The following is a 25,426-nucleotide window of genomic DNA, read 5'->3' on the forward strand; positions in this document are numbered from 1 at the left end:
ATAATCCTGTTAGCATAACTACACATATTCCCCGGTGACTGTCTTAAAGAGGAATGTACTAAAGTCCTTGTTTAAGCAAACATAGTCTTGTCCTTAAGGCAGATGATGATTGGGATAACTATATCCTGTCTGTGAAACTACTCATACTGCAAGTAATTTTCTTCTGTAAACTGTCTTCGGATAAGAATGTGTAGAATATTAACCACATAAGTAACAATGTATAACAATGTATAACAATGTATAACAATGTATAACTAGGAATTAGAGGTGTATAAATATGTCTGTTCATGAGCCCTTCGAGGTTCAGACCTTTTGCTTTATTTAAGCCTTCTGAACCTGCGCATTAAACCTTTCCTGTCCTGAAGAGCTGGCGTGAGTCTCTTATTTCTACAACAGTTCTATGGTGACCACAAAGGGACTTCATTGCGAGGCAATGTTTCACTGAGGGCAGCCCGACCCCTTGGACCCGACGAGAGGCCACTTCTGAAACATTCTCCAGGTGCCACGGGGGAAAGCACCTCTGGGAGACAGCAGTGACACCTCTGTGGAGTCGACGGTGCTGACAGCTAGTCCAAGATACCTTGAGGGAAGGAAAGGAGGTCTGAACGTGAATCCTGGCCAGGACGGGGAAAGGACGAAGTGTGAAGACACCTCAGGCGAGTATGTGTTAAAGGGGAAAAGTACCTATCTCATTGGAAGATAGAAGAGGGGGACTGATCACCCTCCTGAACTTGGGACTAGTCCATGTGTTAGGTTGTGTATATGTTAAAGTTGTGAAGTACCTATCTCACCTGAAGATAGAAGAGGGGGACTGATCACTCTCCTGGACTTGGGACGGCGATCCTAAAGTAGTCTGTGTTAGGTTGTGTGTGTGGGAGGTTAAGCCATTGCAGTTCCTATTGGTGACCATTGGAATGTCCGGCACCATAGGTCAGTGGCAGTGTTCTTAGAATGGGGGGGGGAGAAGCAGTGTTCCCAGCACACCACTGGAATGCATGTTGAAAGGTTTTGATGATTATTTTAATCATACGCAGTATAAAGTCCCCTATCCTAGGGTGATGAAAGAGAGACTGAGGTTTCTATGTGAAAAGCAGTGGTCACATATGGGAGTTGGGTGGCTGCCAGAGGGTACATTCAAAAATCAGCTCATCAATGACCTTCGGGCCATGATAGCAGCAAATGAGGAGAAATACCCCAATCAATATCAGTATATAGATCAGTGGTGGAATGCAGTAGAAGAAAAGGCAGATGACTTATTGCAATGTCAGGCTGAAATGGTTCACCTTTGTATTGCTAGATCTAAGGGTTCTGTCAGAGAAATTTAAGGACGTGAACAAATCCGAAACAAATGTGTCTGATATCAAGAAAGAGGTGCTATTTGAGGAAGAGGAAATGACTTTTAGACCCCCTCCTTATGTGCCATGTCCGCTCCCGCTGCGTCAACCTTTAGCAGCAGCACCTGCTGCAGCGCCAAGTGGAGCACAGCCAGCAGTCAGAAAGAAGCAAAGGAGAAAGGAGCCCATGGCTTCTAAGGATGAGGAGGATCCTTCTGTGGCTTGGAGTGGCGAAATAGGTGAGGGTGATGATGATGAAGAGGAGGAAGGATTAGCTGCTGGAGTAGATGTATCGGTAGGAGTAATGACAAGGTCAGCTACAGCTAAAGCAGCGGCTGCTAAATGTGGATTCTTAGCTCCCTTAAGGCAGACAGACCAGCAAGTTATAAATCAACAGGGTGAGGTGGAGTTCCACCCTATGTTTCAATATGTCCCATTCACCACAATGGATCTCTTGAACTGGAAGCAGCATTATGGTCCTATGACCACTAAACCAACAGAGATAGCACCTGTTTCAGACTATCATGCAAACCCATAACCCCACATGGCAGGATATACAGCAGTTGTTGAATACACTATTAACTCCGGAGGAAAAGGAGAAGTGGAGAGCCGTGGTTAGGAAATGTGTTATAGACAGGTACCCTAATGTGCAGAATATACAGGTAGAGATACAGACAAGGGCACCAGAGCAGGATCCAGATTGGAATGTTAGGGATGCAGCACAAAGAACATTGTTGCGGGAATATCAGAATTTAACAGTAGAGGTGCTTCGGAAGGCAGGAAAACCCCCTGTGAATATGTCTAAGCCGTCTTTGGTAATGCAGGGAGCAGATGAAAGCCCGGAGAGTTTTTTGCAACGGCTGATAGAAGCTTATGAGCTGTATATGCAGATAGATCCGAGACATGCAGACAATGTACGAATGTTGAATGAGAGATTCATAGCACAAAGTTATGGTGATATAAGGAAGAAGTTACAAAGGTTAGAAGGAGCTCTGGGAAAGAATACCAGTGAATTGTTGGAGGTGGCAAGGAAAGTGTATGTTAATAGGGACAAAGTAGAGAAGAAAGAGAGGGAAGTATGAATGCAGAGGAAAACGGAATTGCTGGCGGTAGCTTTACAAGGGAAAACACCACTGAGGCCAAATCAATGTTTATATTGTAAGGAAGAAGGTCATTGGCAGAAGGAATGTCCGAAACTAGGGATGAGAGGATGAGGCTGGAGAGGAAGGACAGATTTTGGAAGAGGAAGGACAGATTTTGGAAGAGGACGGTCTATAGGAATGGCACAGGGCACAGACTGGATTTTCTTTAAGAGGAAGAGGGAACCAAGGAGGTATAGGAAGAATGGAGAGTGAACGTGAGATAGAAGGGATTGGATTGGCAGGGACAAGTTGGACGGATTGACAGGGACCGGGCTTAGAGGAGGCCCCTCCTGAGCCTTTTGTAACTATGAATATAAGGGGTCATAAGACAACGTTTTTGGTAGATACAGGAGCAGGAAGGTCAGTCATAAATAGCCCAGTTTCAGCACCTGGACCCCATCAAATACAGGTTCAAGGAGTGTCAGGACAGATATTGGGACGGCAGGTCCTGAAACGAGTCACATGTATTTTTAATGGATCGCAAATTCAACATGAGTTCTTATACATTCCTGAATGCCCAATACCCTTATTAGGCAGAGATTTGCTCAGCAAACTAGGTGCCACAATCTCTTTTGACGAAGGCCAGCAGAAACTTAGAATAAAAAACCACCCTGAAGCAATGTGGAGACTCATGGTATCTAGATCAGCTATTGAGCTAAATAATAAGGAGAAATGGAGGGAATTTGAGGTTCCAGGTATATGGGCAGAGGATAACCCTCCTGGATTTGCAGCTCATCATCCTCCGATAATAGTGGAGGTGAAGCCCCTGGCTACGCCAGTTCATATTCGTCAGTGCCCGTGCTCTAATGAGGCCATAGCTGTGATATATGAAAGTATTCAAAAATACCTTAAAGCAGGGATTTTGGTGCCCATTCAGTCACATTGGAACACTCCCATTTTGCCAATCAAAAAGCAAGATGGAAATTTTCACCCCATGCAAAATTTAAGGTTATAAATTCAATAACGGAAACCATACATCCTGTTGTGTCAAACCCGTATACGCTCCTTAGTTTGATTCCACCAACTGGTAGGTGGTTCTCCGTCATAGATTTAAAGGATGCCTTTTTCACAATCCCAATCCACAAGATTAGTCAGCCATTTTTTGCATTTGAGTGGGAGAGCCCAGGGAAAGGTCAAAAGAGGCAATACACATGGACTCGACTTCCCCAGGGGTTTAAGAGCTCACCCACCTTGTTTGGTACTGCTCTAGGAAAAGACTTGCAGCATTATGTACCCTGACAACCTGGAGATATAGTTTTACAGTATGTAGATGATGTCTTGGTCACAGGCAAAACAGAAGAATTTTGTTGGGATAATACGAGAACTCTTTTGCTTTTGTTATTAAAATGTGGTTATCAGATGTCCAAAAAGAAAGCACAACTGGTACAGCAGAAAGTAAGATACTTAGGATATGATATTATGCATGGTCAGAGAGCCCTAGAACAAGAAAGGAAGCAGGCAATTCTAGCCATTGCAGAACCAGTAAACAGAAGGCAGCTGCGAGGTTTTTTGGGGCTAGCAGGTTTTTGCAGAATTTGGATACCTAATTTTGCACTGGTGGCAGCTCCGCTTTATACAGCTACAAAGGGGGGTGACTTTGAACCTTTTCAGTGGGGAGGAGAACAAAGAAGGGCTTTTAAGGACATTAAGCTTGCTCTTACAGCAGCACCAGCTATGGTTTTACCCAATTTCAAGAAGGCTTTCAATCTATATGTAGATACCAAAAAGAATGTTGCATTGGGAGTGTTGACACAGCAGCTGGGGCAGTGGCAGCAACCAGTGGCTTATCTGTCCAAGCAGCTGGATGGTGTGGCACAAGGGTGGCCACATTGTTTAAAGATCTTAGCAGCTATAGCGCTCTTTTTGCAAGATTGTAACAAGCTAACCTTCTCATGTCCTGTTAATGTCCATACGCCTCATGCTGTTCAGTCTATTCTGGATAATAAGGGACATTTATGGATAAGCAATCAAAGGCTTTTTAAATATCAAACAATGATGATCAAGAATCCACAAGTTAAATTGGTAGTGTCTAATCAATTGAATCCAGCCTCCCTCCTGCCCATAGAGACTGAATTGGAACATGACTGTTTGCAAGTATTAGATAGTGTCTATGCTAGTCGGCCAGATCTGTCAGATATCCCTCTTCAACAGGCTGAGCTTAATTGGTGTACAGATGGCTTTAGTTACAGTATATGCATGGATGAAGGATTGCAGGTTATGCCATTGTAGATGATGATGATGTCGTAGAAAGTGGTCCTCTAGGGACTGGACATAGTGCACAGGTGGCAGAACTGTGGGCACTTATTAGAGTGCTGGAGTTAGCTGAAGGAAGGACACTGAACGTGTGGACAGATAGCAAGTATGCTTTCTTAATGTTGCATGCACATGGTGCTGTTTACAAGGAAAGAGGGTTTAAAGACTTGGGGGGCAAACAAGTACAGCATGGACATTTAATTCTGCTCCTCATTTATGTGGTTAAAAAACCAACAAAAGTATCAGTAATGCACTGTAAGGGACACCAGAGAGGAAGTGATAAGGTGGCTATTGGGAATAGGAAGGCAGATCTGGAAGCAAAATGTGTGGCTAAGAAGACAGGGGCTACACCGGATTTGTCAATACATGTGGCTATCGATCTGGGAGTGTTGTCTGCTGAAATAAAGCCAACATATTCTCATCATAAATGTATAAAGGCAGTAAATGACCTCAAAACAGCTATTAGGGATGGTTGGTATCTGTTACCAGACAAACACATCTTCGTGTCAGCCTCTGTGGCCTGGACTTTGGTTCAAACATCTCATGATGCTAGTCATATGGGGAAGACAGGACTAGAAATAGCATTGGGAAGGGATTATTTCATTAATGGACTCACATGGCAGCACGCATAACATCTCAGTGTACAACGTGTGCAAGAGTCAATCCCCGGCAAGGACCCTTCTTGCCACCAGGAACCATACCGATGACATATTTCTCAATGGACTCTGTAATGATAGATTTTACTGATATGCCACAGAGTGGACTATATAAGGCTATGTTAGTAATTGTTGACATGTATACCGGATGGCCTGAAGCATTCCCTACAAAAATCAAACAGGCTAAGGAGGTTGCAAGAATACTGCTAAAAGAACTAATTCCCAGGTTTGGGAGTCCGTCTTTCATTTCTTCAGATAATGGTCCTGAATTTGTCCATCATATAAACCAAGCTATAACTCAAGCAATAGGGTCTAAATGGAGGTTTCACAGTGCGTTCCATCTGCAGTCGGGGGCTAAGGTGGAACGAATGAACCGCACATAAAGGAGAAAATTACTAAAATATGTGCTGAGAGCCATTTGAAATGGCCAGATGCTTTGCCTTTAGCACTGTATTCTGTGAGGTGTGCGTCGTGAAAACAGTACAGATTATCCCCATTAGAATTGATGTTTGGTCGTCCTCCCAATTTGTTACGATGAAACTTGATGGGATGGCCAGATTTGGGACATAAGGGGGGAGTGTGGAACATGGAGATGGTACAAAAATTAAATAAACAGGTTGAAAAGCTTCGAGGTTATGTGCTGGAACAAACCCCTCCTAGAACAGTAACAAAGTGTCATCCCTTCAAACCTGAAGACAGAGTCTGGGTGAAACATTGGAAGCGGGAACAGCTAGAAGGCAGATGGAAAGGACTGTATGTTGTTATTATGTCCTCTCCTCTTGCTGTCAAGATTGCAGAATCCAAATCATGGATCCACTGGACAAGGGTCAAAGCAGCAGCTGAATCTGAATGGGTGGTGTCTAAAGATCCAGTGGTTCCTACAAAGTTAACATTTAAACGAAAGTGAAATATGATTTGTTAATGCAGCTGGACTTATTTAAGAAGCTTTATTCGCTGAAAGGCTACTCTGCTGGAACCTTATTGGCAATAGGTTCCTCTACGCACAGTAGTGAAGACCCCTGCTAAGTCACTCCAGAAGCTGACTTTCTATGCACGTGAGAAGAATGGAGAAAACTTTACTGTTGCTATGGGTGTATTGTATTGTTGCTGAATGTAACAATGTTTCAAAGGAAGTTAAGGGTAACCAAGGGAATGAAACTAAAACTGACGCCTGTGATGCTTGTATAACCAAGGCAAAGCATGGGACCCAAACGATCAATACTTTGGTGTATCATACCCAGAAGCCTCTACAATGCAAACCAGAGGGAATTACATGCCTATACAACAAGACTATGTATTCCCTGTGTTCACAAAAGGGAAAAAAGATATGTTGCAATCCTGAGACCCCAATTAGGCTTAACTTCTCAATCTATGCAGGTATGTTTTATGAGGCTAAGGTGGGGCCAAGCAACTACCTTAATTCGACCCTGGTATTACAAACTGGGAGCCAGAGATCTGAGATTACTATTGATTTTTGCCAAGCCATGGATCGGAGCCCCTTTGGGAAAAGAGCCATAACATGTGGGAATGACAGTTGGAGAAAAACATATTGGTACAATCATAAGTATTTGTGTGATACAAAGGGTTCATAGATCACAGATGGACATGCATATCTCCCCTGTGCAGGATATGGTGGAAAAACAGCCTGCTCATGGTGGAAATGTGTTTGTGAATATACCAGGGGAGGATATAAGGGGTGCAAGTACTTGACTAATGTCCATCGAATGACTCAGAGTAATCAACTGGTACTAGAAGTCAGCCAAGAGATGCATAGTCAATATGTGTATGCCATAGGAATTGATGGAACAGGAGAGGATCCAAAGACTTATATTACAATCGTAAAACAGGTACTCTATGATGGAGAACAAAAATCTCTAGGATGGTCAGTATATGACACTTTAACCCGAATGGAAAAATCAAAAGACCAATTCGAGGTTTCTATGAAAACAACCAATTTATTTCTGTCGTTAGCAGAAGAAATAGCAAAAACCCTGACTGTAAAGAATTGTTTTGTATGTGGAGGAACGAATATGGGGGAACAGTGGCCATGGGAGGTGATGGAAGCTAACCCAGAAATATATAACAATATGACAAGGGCAGGTAACATTACCCAAAGAATGCATGTATATGGTACAGTGTGGACTCTCACAACAAATCTGGTTGGTTGAAATTGCTTTACACACAAAGGGGATCAGCCAGTGGGAGATCTTATCTGTTTGGGGGATTGGGATGAACAGTATAAGGTATGGACATCTTTGGGAAATGCCTCTGAACCTTTAAAGTTTGATATGACTATCATGCCTTATTCGAACTCCAACAAAGAAGAGGAATGGATGACATGTACTGGATTTGTGGCACCTTTGCTTATGAGGTGTTACCTAAGAATTGGTCAGGATCATGTGTATTGGGTTGGATAAAGCCCTCATTCTTTCTTTTGCCAATACGGTCGTGACAGGTGCTTGGTGTGCCAGTCTATGATCAAATGGGAAATCGAAGAAAAAGAGAGGTGAACACAGCCTTCTCTAATTTCCCTTGTAGAGAATCTGATTATTATGAGAAAATGGGGGATTTGTGGAATTCAGAGAGGATAGTTTGTGTGTATGGCCAAGCAACCTGGGCAGAAGATAGCACCTATGGTTACAGAACACCAATCTATATGATAAACCATATAATTAGGCTGCAGGCTGTTGTGGATCTAGCAGGGCAAAGCCTAGATAAAGCCTTAAACTTGTTAGCTGTAACCACTGATAAAATCCATATAGCTGTCTATCAAAACTGATTGGCTTTGGATTACTTATTGGCAAAAGAAGGTGGAGTGTGTGGAAAATTCAATCTTTCAAATTGTTGTCTTCAAATCGATGAAACTGGACAGGTAATCAAACAATTAACCACTGAAATGAGGCAATTGACACACAATGCAGATCAAACCTGGAAGGGTTTTAATTTCCAAGAGATTTTCAGTGGATGGTTTCCCAGACTTCCAGGGTTACAAGCAATCGTGGCTGTCATAGGATTGATAGCTGCAGGATGTGTGCTGATTCCTTGTATCTTGCCTATTTTTATAAGAACTATATCCAATAGCTTAGCTTTACTTGCTGAAAGAAAAGCGACTGCACAGGTAATAGCAATGTGGGAATATGAAAGATTAAAAACCAAAGAAGACCTCTGTTGAGACTCATCGTCACAAGTTGAGATAAGTCTCAAAAGGGGAGAATAAAGAGGAAATGTACTAAAATAATTGTGGAACAAATGTATTCTTGTCCTTAGAACAGACACTGATCAAGGAAGCCATAATCCTGTTAGCGTAACTACACGTATTCCCTGGTGACTGAGTTAAAGAGGAATGTACTAAAGTCCTTGTTTAAGCAAACATAGTCTTGTCCTTAAGGCAGATGATGATTGGGATAACTATATGCTGTCTGTGAAACTACACGTACTGCAAGTAATTTTCTTCTGTAAACTGTCTTCGGATAAGAATGTGTAGAATATTAACCACATAAGTAACAATGTATATCAATGTATAACAATGTATAACTAGGAATTAAAGGTAAAAGTAAAGGTTCCCCCGCACATGCATGCTAGTCGTTTCCGACTCTAGGGGCTGGTGCTCATCTCCGTTTCAAAGCCAAAGAGCCAGCGCTTGTCTGAGGACGTCTCTGTGGTCATGTGGCCGGCATGACTAGACGCCAAAGGCGCACGGAACGCTGTTACCTTCCCACCACAGTGGTCCCTATTTTTCTACTTGCATTTTTACGTGCTTTCGAACTGCTAGGTTGGCAGAAGCTGGGACGAGTAACAGGCGCTCACTCTGCTACGCGGCACTCGGGATTCGACCCGCCAAACTGCCGACCTTCTGATCGACAAGCTCAGCGTCCTAACCCACTGAGCCACCGCGTCCCATAACTAGGAATTAGAGTTGTATAAATATGTCTGTTCATGAGCCCTTCGGGGTTCAGACCTTTTGGTTTGTTTAAGCCTTCTGAACCTGCGCATTAAGCCTTTCCTGAAGAGCTGGCGTGATGGCGTGATGGCACTCGTCCACAGAGATACACGTGGGGATGCTGCCTCACTTGCCATGTCATCTACTGCTTGTCCTGGGGCAGCTGCAGCCATCTGGCACTTGCCAGCTCCTTCGCCTGAGAACGCATTTGTGGAGAGGCACCACCTGGAAAGGCACAGAAGGATGAGGAGGATGGAGAAAAAGGGCTGGCCAGGGATGGGCTGGTGTCAGGCACAGTGCTGCCCATGGGGGAAATCTGACCAGACCCAGCCTGGAGGGGGGGAGAGGTAAAAGGAGCCTGAATGGAGGCAGGCATGGTGCTTGGGGGTAGCTGCTCTCCCCCTCCCCCATGTTCCCACTCATCCTGGGGCAGCTGCCACCATCCGGTGCTCTCCAGCCCATCTCCAGCTAGCTGGGTGCACCAAGCTCAGGCCTCGGGCAGATGGAGACTGGAGGGGAGTGAGAACTGTGGCTGCCCCGTTCCTCTACCTGAGAACGCATGTGGGGAGAGGCGCTGCCCGGTTCAGTAAGCCGCGGTCTGCCACAGAAGGAGAAGGAGGATGGGTGGCTGGGAAAGGAATGGCAGCGGGTGCAGCATTGCCCACAGAAGGAATCTGACCAGCCCAAGCCTGGAGGGGGGAGAGGCCAAGGGAGCCTGAAAGGAGGCAGGCATGGTGCTCAGGGGTAGCTGCTCCCCACCTCTCCTCACACTCGTGCAGAAGGGCTGGCTAGCTTCGGCATCACCTGGGCAGTCCTGGCCATGCATCTACCCAGTGGCACTGGCAAGCCCGGCCTGCCTTCCTTCCTTCCTTCCTTCCTTCCTTCCTTCCTTCCTTCCTTCCTTCCTTCCTTCCTTCCTTCCTTCCTTCCTTCCTTCCTTCTCCCTTCCCTCCTTTCTTCCTTCCTCTCTCTCTCTCCCTTTTTCCAAAGTCCCAAGTCACATGTCCTCCTTTCCCTGCTAGCCTTCTGCAAAGCCCAAATGCATGCCATATCCTATATGTCTTCTACAAACTCATGCACACCATCGCTTCCAAAAGTCATCTGCTCACTCACTTGCTCTCTCCCATCAAAACCTGCTCCTTTTATACTGGTTCCCCTCTCCCCACCGAGCTCTTGCAGCTGTTCCTGCAAGAGTGCTGCTTAATTTGGTTTCCCTGCCCACTCCAGTTCCCATTAGTCAGGCGCACATGGAGAGAGGGAGGGGAGTGTCCCTCTGGCACATGTGCCAACAGAAAGGACTCTGCATGTCCAGTCTGTCCACAGCCTACTCTTTGTTAAGCTAGAAAAAGGTGGATTAGACAACATCACTACCAGATGGATCTGTAGCTGGCTGGCAAAGCATACTCAACATGTAGTCCTCAATGGCACTATATTCACATGGAGAGAAGTAAGCAGTGGGCTACCACAAGGTTCTGTGTTAGGCCCAGTACTCTTCAATATCTTCATCAATGACTTAGATGAGGGAATAGAAGGGGAACTCATCAAATTTGCAGATGACACCAAATTGACAGGATTAGCCAACACCCCATAAGACAAACTCAGGGTCCAAAAAGATCTTGACAAACTTGAACAATGGGCCCTATCCAACAAAATCAGTTTCAATGTGGAGAAAAGCAAAGTCTTACATTTAGGCAGGAAAAATCAAAGGTACAAGTACAGATTAGGCGAGACCTAGCTTAAAAATAGTAACTGTGAGAGGGACCTTGGAATGTTAGTGGATGACCACTGGACTATGAGCTGGCAATGTGTAGCAGCAGCCAAAAAAGCTAATACTATCCTGGGTTGTATAATCAGAGGCATAGAATCAAGAACACTCGAAGTATTAGTAGTGCTTTATAAAACCTTAGTAAGACCACAGCTGGAATACTGCAGCCAATTTTGGTCACCATATCACAAAAAAGATGTTGAGAGTTTGGAAAAAAATCAGAGAAGAACAATTGTCAGAACACATTCCTATTTCCTATCTATCTATCTATCTATCTATCTATCTATCTATCTATCTATCTATCTATCTATCTATCTATCTCTAACCCAAAAGCAAATATCACCTTTCTCTGGGGTCTGCCATACCTCCAAGGGGGAGGCGGGATGTGCCCGCGGGTTTATTGCCTTTGCTTCATCCACTACAATGTAACATTTTGCTTTCATTTATTACCTTTGCTTCCTCCATCTGCTATAATGTAATATTTTGTTTCCCTGCGCTATATTTCTCCCTGACCTTATCTCCCTAAACTGTCATATAGAGTAAAGGAAGGCATAGTGAATGTAAACCCCATGCCTGATTTATTTCTACGATTCCAGAGGAAGGTGTGAAGAGCCTTCAACCATCACTGGGTGATCTGGAGACAGACCAATGTTATCTCCCCTTTTCCCATGATGGACTTAACACCTGGGGATTAGTCATCCCTTACTGACCAAATGGACTATGGGGTGGGCTCTTACTTGGGGATACGTTAACCTATCGTTCTGCACAGGAAAGCTTAGATCCTGTCTATTATGCCTGCTATCAACTACTCTTAATAAAAGTTCCTGTTGGAAGAGATCATTTACAAGAGTTCTGCTTTCTTAAGATGTGGGTTTGAAGTGGGTCCTGACATTAGACAGGATCTGCAGTAACAGTAAGGAAGACCCTTACCAGGGGACTTTGAAAAAACTACAATGTCGGACAATGAGGCAAGGAAGAAGGAACCCCTTGCAAAAGGAGATCCTTTCCTCCGGCCGGGACCCTGCCAGCTGTTGGGATCCGAGATGTCCTACTCCTCGGAAGAAGAAGTGGGAGAGACGTGCAGCCACAAACCTTGGTAGTCGATGAGCATTCTCCTTCAATCATGGATTAAGGAGAACAACACTTCAAAATAAAAGAAATCCTAGATTCTAGGAAGTACCATGGGGCAACCCAATACTTAGTAGTGTGGAAATATCTTCCCTCCTCACAGAACAAGTGGTCCACAAATGTCACATTAGAGCACCCAAACTGCTAAAAAAGTTTCATGCAGAATATCCCAGCAAACCCAACTAACCTCTATACCTGTTGGATCTCTCATATTTTAAGGGGGGCAGGATGTCAGAACCTATTCCTATTTCATTTCTATTTATCCCCTCTGACCCAAAATCAAATCTCACCTTTCCCTGGGTTCTCCCATACTTCCAAGGGGGAGGGGGGATGTGCCCGTGGGTTTATTGCCTCTGCTTCCTCTATCTGCTACAATGTAACCTTTTGCTTTTGTTTATTGCCTTTGTGTCCTCTATCTGCTACAATGTAACATTTTTCTTTCCTGCGTTAAATCTCTCTCTGAACTTTATCTCCCTAAACCGTCAGCTAGAACAAGGGAGGGAATAATGAATGTAACCCCGGTCCTGGTTTATTTCTATGTTCTCAGAGGAAGGTGTAGAGAACATTATGCATATACCCACATACACATATATATATGACACAGAGAAACAACACAGTCTAGTTTGTCTGTATACATATACATGGCAGAAAAAAAGAATCCTGCAAATTTGCAAGACAGATGGCATAAGGAACAAAGCTGTTACAGAATCTAGTGGTTCTGCTAGAAATACTTTGAAACCTCCTCCCAGAGGGGAGCAACAGAAAGACCGTGAAGTGGGTGTGTGGGGTCTCTCACAATGCTTCCAGCTCTAAGCACATAGCGCTTATAAGCAGCATCCTGAATACCAGGGAGGGAGCTTCCTGTGATCTTCTCAGCTGTCCTTACCATTCTCTGTATGGACTTTCTATCTGAGGCACTGCTGCCACCGAACCAGACAGTGATGCAGTTTGTTAAAATGCGTGAACTGGAGATAGGCTGAAGTTATCTCTCCTTTTCCCACAATGGACTTAACACCTGGGGATTGGCCGTCACACACTGGCCAGGTGGACTATGCAGTGGGGTCTTGATTGGCGATACCTTAACCTATCATTCTGCATGGGAAATCTCAGATTCTGTCTATTATGCCTGCTATCAACTACTCTTAATAAAAGTTCCTGTTGGAAGAAATTGCTTCCAAGAGTTCTGCTTTCTTAAGATGTGGGATTGAAGTGGGTCCTGACACAATTTTTCTTGCAGGAATGAACTGTAATATCCACTGATAATTACTTTACCAGATTGATAATTTTGTTCAAATAACATATAGATTACATACAACTGTAAAAGCTATTTAACCACCCAATTTCTCTCCTTAAATACAGTAGAGCTGTATTCTTGTCTTTTCATTGTTCATTGTGAATTATATCAATATGGCCCATACTAAACAGGGTTTTGCCTCCAACTGTAGGTCATTGACCTCTTTTAATACTTTTGTATGGAGATGACATGAGTATTTTGTCCCTGAGACAAGTTGATCTTTAATTACTAAGATATTGCTTTAGGGAATTTCTCAAAATTAAATATAAAAAAACGTAAGAAAATGTCTGGTTTTCAAATAAAAAAGTCCAGATTAGATGGAAAATTACAGAAACAAATGATCAAGTTGATTTTTTTTAATTATCTAGGCATCTACTTCCAACCTTCCACTTGTTGATATAACTAAGTTAGTAGGGTGGATTTTTTAAATCAGAAATATAAAAAATATATATTTGCAGTCCTTAAAACATGTTGCTTATCAAGGCAATAATAGTGTTCCTTCATCAATTGTATAAAGTTTACAAAGCAAATGTTTTGGACTTGCTGCTATATTGTACACAGCTTTGTGTTTACAAAGATGCTTCTACTTTGGAAGTTATTTAAGTTAGAATACATATATTGTTATACTGCTCATTGTACCACTCATGGCATTTGATAGTCATAACTCCAACTGTCAGAAATTACAGTTATCTTCCTAAGCAAGAGGTTATAAGTGCTTCCACAAGACTTAACTTGGGTTTTCACTAAAATGTTTGCCAATTTTCTAGCAATAGCCATTAATAATAATAATAATAATAATAATAATAATAATAATAATAATAATAATAAGAAGAAGAAGAAGAAGAAGAAGAAGAAGAAGAAGAAGAAGTTGGAAGGGACCTTGGAGGTCATCTAGTCCAACCCTCTGCTCAGGCAGGAAACCTTATACCATTTCAGGCAAATGGCTGTCCAGTCTCTTGTTTGGATCATCTACACATTAGTAACTGTTTCATGATTAGCTTTTAGGGACGCGGTGGCTCAGTGGGTTAGGACACTGAGCTTGTCGATCAGAAGGTCAGCAGCTTGGTGGGTTGAATCCCGAGTGCCGCATAACAGAGTGAGTGACTGTTACCCGTCCCAGCTTCTGCCAACCTAGCAGTTCGAAAGCACATAAAATGCAAGTAGAAAAATAGGGACCACTATGGTGGGAAGGTAACAGCATTCTGTGTGCCTTTGGTGTCTAGTCATGCCGGCCACATGACCATGGAGACGTCCTTGGACAAGCACTGGCTCTTCGGCTTTGAAACGGAGATGAGCACCAGCCCCTAGAGTCAGAAACGACTAGCACACATGTGTGGGGGAACCTTTACCTTTACCTATTTTAAATTATATACCTTTCTTTTATTAATATGAGAGTATAAAGAAAAAATTCAAACTGAAAGTAGGTCAGTAACCATTTTCTTCAATTTATTGATTTCGAATCTCATTTTTCTTAAACTGTTAATTTTAGCAGGATTAACTGTCCATTTCTCATATCAGTTGAACCTATAACTAAGGATAGCCAGGTGTGAACAATGGCAGTTCTTAAAAAAAAGAATAATATACAATCTGTGTAATGAACCTGGGCATATTAGAAGTGATTCAATATCAGTCATATTTCAAAGTCCATAATATAGGTGCCATTCATTTATTAGAAGGCATAAAACTTAGTTGTAAGTCAATGGAACTGTATTGTGTTTAGTGGGTGAAGAATAAAGAATAATTCATGAAAAAATTATGACTCCTCCCCTGAAATATCAACAGTTCATTCTTCCCCATTTTGGCCATGCAAGTTTTCCTAGTGCACTCAAGCAATCTATGTGCTGTGTGGAATCTAAATGGAGGTGAATCTAAATGAATCTAAACTCAGCTCTTTAAATATGCCTGTAAAAAAAATCAACAGATGCTTTGTGATTGCTTTAGCACAGACTGTTTCAGGATAGCTCAAGCATCATGAAATGATTTATTTTGAGTCTGAAAACAAAACAAAAATGGGAATGGAACAATAGCAAATGAAAAAGAAAGATGCCAAAAAGACAAACAGATCCCTCTTTTTCCTTCTGGTATAATAATAATGCATGAAATGTGGAAAAATTGCTGCTTTTGATAATTTATTCAAGTAATATTTTGGATTAATATGCTATGATTCCTAATAGATAATTTAGCAAATGTTACATGAGAATGATTTCATTGCAGAAATCAAGACTAATTATGCACCTCCTGAAGAGATAAGATGGTTTTGAGAAAGAATGGAAAAACAAATCTATTTCATAAGCAATCAGCTAAGGGTGGGATTGGTTTTTAAAAAAGGACTGATTAATAATCATTTAATCTTTTGTGTCAGAGAGGGTTCTTTAAAGGGTGTTTTCACTACAGAGCACAATATGTTTTCTAATCTGCTTGTCAATGCTGAAGTTGAGTGAACTTGTGTGTGAGCAATGTCATAAAATCTTCAAGAAGAATATGAATAATAGTCTAATAATTTTGCTTTCTGTATTGAACAATTTTTGATGCATCTGCATCTGTTGAGAAATTAGACTGGACAGAAAGATGCCTTTTCAAAATCATAAAGAAAATAAGTTGTAAGGAAAGCTTCTTTTGATAAGCTTTTCCTAACTACAAAATAGTTATCATTCTGTATCCATACTTCTCCAAATTTTGAAATGCAGATTAGCATACCAAAATGTATCAGTTAGAACAAACTGTAAGTTTTGTGAGAAGTTTTATATTCAAATGTATTTTATTTTTTTATACTGTTTCCATCTTCCCTTAAAATATTAACAGAATCCACAATGGTCTGAGAATCAATGTCTTCACTAGATCATTAACAGTCAAGCTGAACCTAAGTTAATCAACTAAAATTAACAAACTTCCTCAACCCCCAAATAAATTACCTAGACCTAATCCGCATATCAAAGAATAAGGTCTGCAAACACAGTTAATTAAATTAGGCCCCCCAAAGGAAGTGCATGGTCACAATATTAAACATAACTGTAAGGACCTGCCTCGGCTAAACCTCCCAAGAAAGCAGAACTCTTGAAACATGCATCATTTCAATAGGAACTTTTACTGGGTTTGCTGACTGCAGGGAAGTAAGGCAGGATCTGAGGGTTTGCTGTGCGAAACAATACATTCAAAATAGGAATCCAAAACCCCACCCAAACTGTCCATACTGTGTTCAGAGATTTATAGTCTATGCAGAGGCACAGCAACCCACCCTTCTTTTCAGCCACCTCTGGCCTTGTCGGCTGAATAAAACCCTGTGCCAGACTTTTCTCGATAAATTTCTCTAATTCCTCTAGTTCCCAGGGGGCGATAGAGTACAGTTTAGGTTTTGGCAGTTTAGCCCCTGGAATAATCTCAATAGCACAGTCTGTGGGATGGTGAGGTGGCAACTCGTCAAACCACACTTCGCTGAACACTTCGGCTAAGGCCTGGTATTTCCTGGGTACTCTTTCCAATCCCTGGTCATTGACAGTCACAGTACTTAGGGTTTTCTTCTCCTTTTGCCCCCACTGTTTCTTCCTTGAAAGTGGGGTCTCCCTTTTGGGGATCTCAGTTCTCCTGTCCTCCAATTCACCTGCCGATTCCATCTTTAGCCATGCCATTCCTAAAATCACAGGCCATTCCATGGCAGAGGCCACTATAAAAGTCAAAGTCTCAGTGTGGTTCCCATGGACCCCCCTCCCCCATGATAATAATAATAATAATAATAATAATAATAATAATAATAATAATAATAATAATAATAATAATAATAATAATAATAATAATAATAATAATAATAATAATAATAATAATAATAATAATTTTATTTGTATACCGCCCTTCTCCCGAAGGACTCAGGGCAGTGAACAGGGCAAACATATAAAAGTACAAAAATACAAAAATTAAAAAAGAATTAAACAAAATGCCCAAGCTACAACTATAAGTAAATATATTTAAAACAACAATAAAATCCCAACCCATCCCCCATCAGGCCAGGCCGGCTTGTTCGAACAAATAAGTCTTCAGATCACGTCGGAAGGAGCGAAGGTCGGGCGCCATCCGGAGCTCAACCGGCAACCGATTCCATAAATCCGGGGCACCCACAGAGAAGGACCTCCCCCTGGGGGCCACCAGACCCATCTAGCTGGCCAAACAAAATAGGTTTCTTCAATCTCCTATGGGAATACCCAAGTTCTCCACCATGGTTGGGCTTATTTAGCATCTGGTACAGCCTGAGTCCAATAAAGCCTTTAGGGCCACCTTGTCCTCCCTCCCTGGGATTAACAGTTCTATGGGGCTGGTCAAGGATGCTATGGGTCCACTTACCAGGGGTTCATCATCAGAGTTGCTTTCAGATGTCTCTGTTCACTTCTCTGGTTGGGTCAGAGTTCCTCCCCCTGATTTCTCAGAGGCTTGGTACTCAGCGACTTTAGTGCTTTTCATTGCCATTTCTTTTGGTCATTGAGGGGTTTTCCCAGGTTTTCCCCCTCCCAGACGGTCGGGTTTTCTGACTGGGGTCTTTGAGCAGCACTCTGCTGTGTTATGGTCTTCTTTGCAGCATTTAAAACAGGCAGTTGAGCACAGTGATGCTAGGGTGCATGTGAGATTTTCACTGCCTCTTTCTTCCTCTTGGGTGGAGATCATCTCCATGATTGACCAAAGTGATGCTAGTTTCAGGCTTGATCAATCTCTGCCTTGTGAAGGCAGGTGTGTGCTGCTCAGGTGATACACTCATTGTAGAGGTCCATCTTTGAACCAGCTTACCAAAATTTCCTCTGGCCAGTTGAGGTGGCAAGCCAGTTCTCAGAATTCTTTGGTCTATTTGCCCACTGGGCACCGGCCCTGCCTCACCATTTTTATGTGGTCTCTAGCCTTCTGCTCAGCTAGAGGTTCCTCAAATCTCCATCTCAGGGTGGCCATAAAATGGTTGAAATTCCAAAGCTCAGGGGCATTGGTTACAATTCTGACCTGTCTGCTCTCACTGGAAGTTCTCAGCCATACTCATGCATGTAGGTTAGGAATTGGGCCAGAAAGAATCCCAGTTGCTGAAAGTTCCCATCATAATGTACACCGAGGATGTGTGTGTTTCCATTTGGGTCAGTAGGCCTCCCCTCCTCCTAGCCCTGTGTTCATTGCCTGTAGCTGGGGTTGCTCAGGCCAGGGTTGCTGCAGCGCTTACAGCTCCTGCAGTCTCAGTGGCATTGGTGGAAGGGACGGGGTTGGCAGATTCCCTTTCCTCTATCTCCTCCAGCCTTCTCTTGATCTAGCCTTCCTCCTTAAGGTTTTTAAAAGCTTTCAGCATCAATTTTATTGCTTGTTTGAGAAAATGGTCAGACTGGGTTGGTATCTTGTCTTCTTCCTCACTGAGGTTGAGTGACCATTCCATCTTCCACTTTTACCCCAGCTGGTGGCTATCGCATTGGAGAGTTACTTTCTTGAAACTTCCTTCCCAGTTCTCCTTCATCCCCACACAGATCAACCATCTCAGTTTGGTGAGGGTTTCTCCTGTCTCTGCTTCCTTGCTGGAGCTGGAGGAGTCCAAGTCGCTGTCACTCAGGCAAGCTTTTGTGGAGGCTTCCACCCAGCACTCTCCTTCTCCTTTTTCTTGTCTGTGGTTCAACATTGTTTGCATGGTCCCTGCAGCAGGGGTTTCTTCCCTCTGGGTTGACCACTTTGCAGATGTTGCCTAATGTAAAGACCTGCCTCAGCTAAACCTCCCAAGAAAGCAGAACTCTTGAAATGTGCATCATTTCAATAGGAACTTTTATTGGGGTTGCTGACTGCAGGGAAGTAAGGCAGGATCTGAGGGTTTCCTGCACAAAACAATACATTCAAAGTAGAAATCCAAAACCCCAGCCCAACTGTCCATTCGTTCAGTTCAAATAGAGACAAATTGTTCTGGGAACAAAGGTGGTCAGGTCTCTTTGAACCATCTTCCCTCTGCCCAGAGATAAGGCAGATGGCTGGAGACACATTCCTTTCTCACCCCAAGAAATGGACAAGACATTTCAAAGAGAAAGAACAAAGCAAAGGAAATACACTGCAGAAAGTCCCCATGCCCCCTCCCCCAATAGAATGGCAGAACCCAAAAAAGGAAAAAGGAGAATAAGGGGAATAAGGTTCTGACAATACCTATATATACACACATATACGCCCTTCAAGTATCACCCTAGAATCAACATGCTGACCCTTCCACATCCCAGATAAGCTCCCCCTATTAAGGTTTGCCATTGTATCTCATTTCCTGACAGCATTTTATTTCACTATATAAAACCTGTCACTTAAAAATTAGAGCTATACAGTGCTCTGGATCTGAAAGCAAAAAGGTGATTGTGACACAAATAGGAATATAACCATAGCATGTAACTGCAACTCCTTAACATAGTATGCTTTTTTCAGGATCACAGAACAATAACATTATCACCCATAATCTCGTCACTTGAGTGACCATTAAATACTTCAACATACTTCATTTGTTAGTCTGATATTTTTTGAATGCTTGAAATCCGTGGATAGAGCAGTAGTGTGCTTGTGTTGCATAAACATTGCTTTCTCTTTCTCCTCATCCTAATTTTTTTCTGATGTCTCTATTATATGCAGTAGCAAGCTGTACTTAAAATAAAAGAAGTACGCAATGGATCTGATTATTGCAAGTCTCATGCAAAAGTAAATATAGCACTATATATATTGGTAGCTTTTCAAATAGGCATGTAATAATCATGAGTAAAAGAGTCAGTATGGTCTAATGGTTAAGGTACCAGGCTAGAAAGTAGGAAACTGTAAGTTCTAGTTCCATCTTGGGCATGAAAGCTGTCTGGGTGAATATATATAGAAAATAGAATTACTTAACTCATTTTTCTGCATCTATCTTTACACAAAAGGAAAAAAACATCAATCTATTAAAAACAGTACTATAAAAGACAGATTTAGCAATATATATATCAATATATATCAATATATCAATATATATATAGAATTAAACTTAAAGTCTAGATTTGCCATGGCTTTCCTCCCAAGGAGCAAGTGTCTTTTAATTTCTTGGCTACAGTCCCCATCTGCAGTGATCTTGGAGCCCAGGAAAATAAAATCTGTCACTCCCTCCATTTCTTCCCCATTTATTTGCCAGGAATTGAGAGGGCCGGATGCCATGATCTTGGTTTTCTTAATGTTTAGTTTCAACCCAACTTTTGCACTCTCCTTCTTCACCCGCAACAAGAGGCTCTTTAGTTCTTCACTTTCTGCCATTAGAGTGGTATCATCTGCATATCTTAGGTTGTTGATGTTTCTTCCGGCAATCTTAATTCCAACTTTTGATTCATCTAGCCCTGCCTTTCTCATGATGTACTCTGTATATAAGTTAAATAGGCAAGGTGACAGTATACAGCCTTGCTGGACTCCTTTCCCAATTTTGAACCAATCAGTGGTTCCATGTCCAGTTCTCACTGTTGCTTCTTGGCCCGCATATAGGTTTCTCAAGAGACAAATAAGATGGTCTGGTATGCCCATCTCTTTAAGGACTTGCCACAGTTTGTTATGATCCACACAATCAAAGGCTTTAGCATAGTCAATGAAGCAGAAGTAGATGTTTTTCTGGAACTCTCTAGCTTTCTCCATGATCCAGCGTATGTTAGCAATTTGATCTCCAGTTCCTCTGCCTCTTCGAAATCCTGCCTGTACTTCTGGTAGTTCTTGATCCACATACTGCTGGAGTCTAGCTTGTAGGATTTTAAGCATAACTTTACTAGCATGAGAAATGAGTGCAATGGTGTGATAGTTTGAACATTCTTTGGCACTGCCTTTCTTTGGAATTGGAATGTAAACTGATCTTTTCCAATCCTGTGTCCACTGTTGAGTTTTCCAAATTTGCTGGCAAATTGAGTGTAGCACTTTTACTGCATCGTCTTTTAAGATTCTGAATAGCTCAGCTGGAATACTGTCACCTCCACTAGCTTTGTTTTTGCTCAGCTTTTCTAAGGCCCACTTCACTTCACATTCTAGGATGTCTGGCTTGAGGTCAGTGACCATCTCATTGTGATTATCAGGGACGTTAAGCTCATTCTTGTACAGTTGTTCTGTGTAAATTTGCCACCTCTTTTTAATCTCTTCTGCCTCTGTTAGGTCCCTGCCATTTTGGTCCTTTATTATGCCCATTTTTGCATTAAACGTTCCCTTCATCTCTCCAATTTTCTTGAAAAGATCTCTGGTCCTCCCTATTCTATTGTTTTCTTCTATTTCTTTGCACTGTTCATTTAAGAAGGCATTCTTATCTCTTCTAGATATTTTCTGGAATTCTGCATTCAATTGGGTGTATCTTTCTTTTTCTCCCTTGCCTTTCGCTTCGCTCCTTTCCTCAGCTATTTGCAAAGCTTCCTCAGACAGCCATTTTGCTTTCTTGCATTTCTTTTTCTTTGGGATGGTTTTGGTTGCTACCTCTTGTACAATGTTGTGAACTTCTGTCCATAGTTCTTCAGGCACTCTGTCTATCAGATCTAATTCCTTAAATCTATTTGTCACCTCTACTGTATATTCAACAGGGATATGATTTAATTTATAACTGTGTGGCCTAGTGCTTTTCCCTACTTTCTTCAGTTTAAGCCTAAACTTTGCAATGAGAAGCTCGTGGTCTGAGCCACAGTCAGCTCCTGGTCTTGTTTTTACTGACTGTATAGAACTTCTCCATCTTTGGCTGCAGAGCATATAGTCAATCTGATTTCTGTGTTGACTGTCTGGTGATGTCCATGTGTAGAGCCGTCTCTTGGGTTGTTACAAAAGAGTGTTTGCTATGACCATCGTATTCTCTTGACAAAATTCTATCAGCCTGTGCCCTGCTTCATTTTGTACTCCAAGGCCAAACTTGCCTGTTATTCCGGTTATCTTTTGGCTTCCTACTTTAGCATTCCAATCCCCCATGATGATAAGGACATCATTTTTGGGTGTTAGTTCTATAAGGTGCTGTAGAGCTTGATAGAACCGGTCAATTTCATCCTCTTCAGCACTGGTGGTTGGGGCATAGACTTGGACTACTGTGATATTGAATGGTTTGCCTTGGATTCAAACTGAGATCATTCTGTCATTTTGGGGATTGTATCCCAGTATTGCTTTTCCTACTCTTTTATTGACTATGAAGGCTACTCCATTTCTTCTGAGGGATTCTTGCCCGCAGTAGTATACCTGATGGTCATCTGAATTAAATTCACCCATTCCTGTCCATTTTAGTTCGCTGATACCTAAGATGCATGATATTTTAATTTTTCGAGTTTCACCTGTAGGACAGTTGTTGGAAAAAGATGGAGCAGGTAGTTCCTTGTTTTCTATTTGGGAAAACTGGATGTGTCTTGATTTTTTTGCCCTACAATCAGAGACTAAAAGGCAACCCTGAAAATATCAGAATCTGATCAGAAATGGAGGTAGCTAAGGAGCCCTTGTGGTTGCTAGACCAGCTTTGGAGTGATGGTGGATTGATTTTTTTCCTCCATCCATACAGGATCTCTCTTGTGTAAAATATTTAATTTCAGTTCTATCAAAGAGGGCTGCAGTCACTTACATTCTCTCCATAGATGCTGTGATGTTGCTAAACCTGCTCAAAACATCTGGATTCACAGCATCCTACTGAGCCATCAGAGTGGATACCTAGCATGCTTACAACTGCTTGTTGTGATTCAGGGTCAGCCTGTGGGTTTGGCAGTTGGGTCGGACAATTCAGAGGAGGAGGAGGGGGGTGTTGGAGAGGTTGCTGAGGGTGTTGGAGAGCTTGCTGATGAGAGCCCTCAGCCAGGCCCCTCCCATCTGGTTATGACGCAGACCCAGCTGTGTGAGCCTGACAGCGTGGATGAAGATGACCCACAGCTGGCCTTGTTCAAGGACGCCTGACGCAGGAGGCAGTCAATCAGGAGTAAACAGAGGAAGGCAATGGGGCACCTCGGAAGGAGGCAGAGAGAAGCCACGCCCTGAACTGTTTAAAAGGGGAATGCGTGGGAGGGCTGGTTTGATGAAGGCAACTGTTTGAATAGCCCTTGTTTCATGGTTTGTGTCTTGTTGTGCTCTGTTTTATGTTAATAAATTTGGCAGGCTTAGTTCCAGCCTCTTGCCATTTGTAAAGGGGTTGTCCCTGCCTTTTCTGCAGGGCTGGTAGTAGGCTGGTACAGAACACTGCTTGCCTCATGCAGCACCTGGGACTTTGAGCTTTCTGTCCAGGCTCATCCTCCATATATACATCTGCAGGGAAGAAGACCTACGTGCTGATATTTGAATCCCCAAAAATGGCCAAACAGAAAATTGACTTTGAAAAAAGAAGCTTTCAAAAGAGGTGGGTGGCAGAGTACCTGTTTGTTGACATTGAAGATAAGGCTGTGTGCCTTGCTTTTGGAGCTATTGTGGCTGTATTTAAAGAATATAACTTGAGATGGCACTATGAGATGAAACATCAAGACGAGTACAAAAACTTGAACATGGAGCAGAAGGTACAGAAGGTGGAAGGCTTGAAAAAGAGCCTGATGTCACAGCAGCATATGTTCACAAAAGCAAAATCACAAAGTGAAGCTGTTGTGAAAACTAGTTTTATAGTGGCAGAAGAGATAGCTAAATCAGCCCAGCCCTTTATAGAGGGGGAGTTTTTGAAGCACTGCATAATTCAAGTGTGTGAAGTTTTGTGTCCAGACCAAAAGCAAGCTTTTTTAAATGTAAGCCAAAGCAGAAATACTGTTGTTGATTGGATATGTGAGCTTGCCACTGATTTACAAGGACAATTAGTTGAAAAGGGTAAAGAATTCATTGCTTGTTCCCTTGCTGTGAATGAGAGCACTGATGTCTCTGACATGGCACAGCTGACAATCTTCATCTGTGGAGTATACTCAAGTTTATGCATTACGGAGGAACTTTTGGATATAAAATCAATGCATGGCATTACCACAGGAAAAGACATATTTGAATCAGTATCCAAAAGTATAAATGACATGAAACTGCCCTGGGACAAACTTATAGGACTCACAACAGATGGAGTACCTTCAATGTGTGGGGAAAACAGTGGATTAGTAGGAAGGATGCAAGAGAAGATGAAGAGCGAGAATTACACAGGTGAGCTGACAGCATATCTAAGAAGTGGAGCAAAAAGGATTAAAATTTCGAATATGAACAAATAAATTATTTATTTCAAATAAATCTGCCAAAACAAATTTAAAACAAAGAAAAAACACAAGCTTTTTATTTCTCATACCATTTTGTCTGAACTGAATGTTTGGCATCCTTTCTTGGCCACAAGTTCATCCAAGTTTGGAGTTAGGTTTTGAGCTGTGGATACTCTCAGGATAGATTGGAGGTGTGCATCCATAAGAAGACTTCTATATGCACTTTTGTTCGCCCTCATCACAGAGAAACGTTGCTCGCACAGGTATGTACTCCTAAACATTTGAGCAGCTTGTAGGTGGAGTTGGGGCATTGTTTCAGGGATGAGCCTGGTGAATTGTGCGGGTCCTACAGAATCATACTTTCCCTTAAGTGTGCTTTTACATTGGAGTTCTATCCAAGGCCAACTTCTGCCTTGAAAGATCTCTGGAGAGGAGCAGGTGGTGGCGGGGGAGCTGCATGAGGGAAAGCTGCTCCAACAAGCCAGCATCCTTACCATGCCTGATTAGAAATGGGGATTCCCTTTCAAGAAGGGCCAGCCTCCCTCATGCAGGACTGGGAAGTGCTGCTCCTCTGCCTCCCCCTCTTGCTCTCCAGAGATCTGTCAAGGCAGAAGTTGGATTCAGAGGAAACTATACACCCCCACATACACATTCCAAACTTGGAGACTTGGAGACTATCCACATCTGAGCTAGCAAACTGCCAATCATGGCTGGGCTTGGGAAGAAGGCCCTCTCCTTCCTCGATGGATAAAAGTCCCCAAACTTGGAATGTGGTGTGTGTGCAT

Source organism: Vipera berus (assembly GCF_964194415.1).
Source record: "Vipera berus genome assembly, chromosome: Z".
Taxonomy (NCBI): domain Eukaryota; kingdom Metazoa; phylum Chordata; class Lepidosauria; order Squamata; family Viperidae; genus Vipera; species Vipera berus.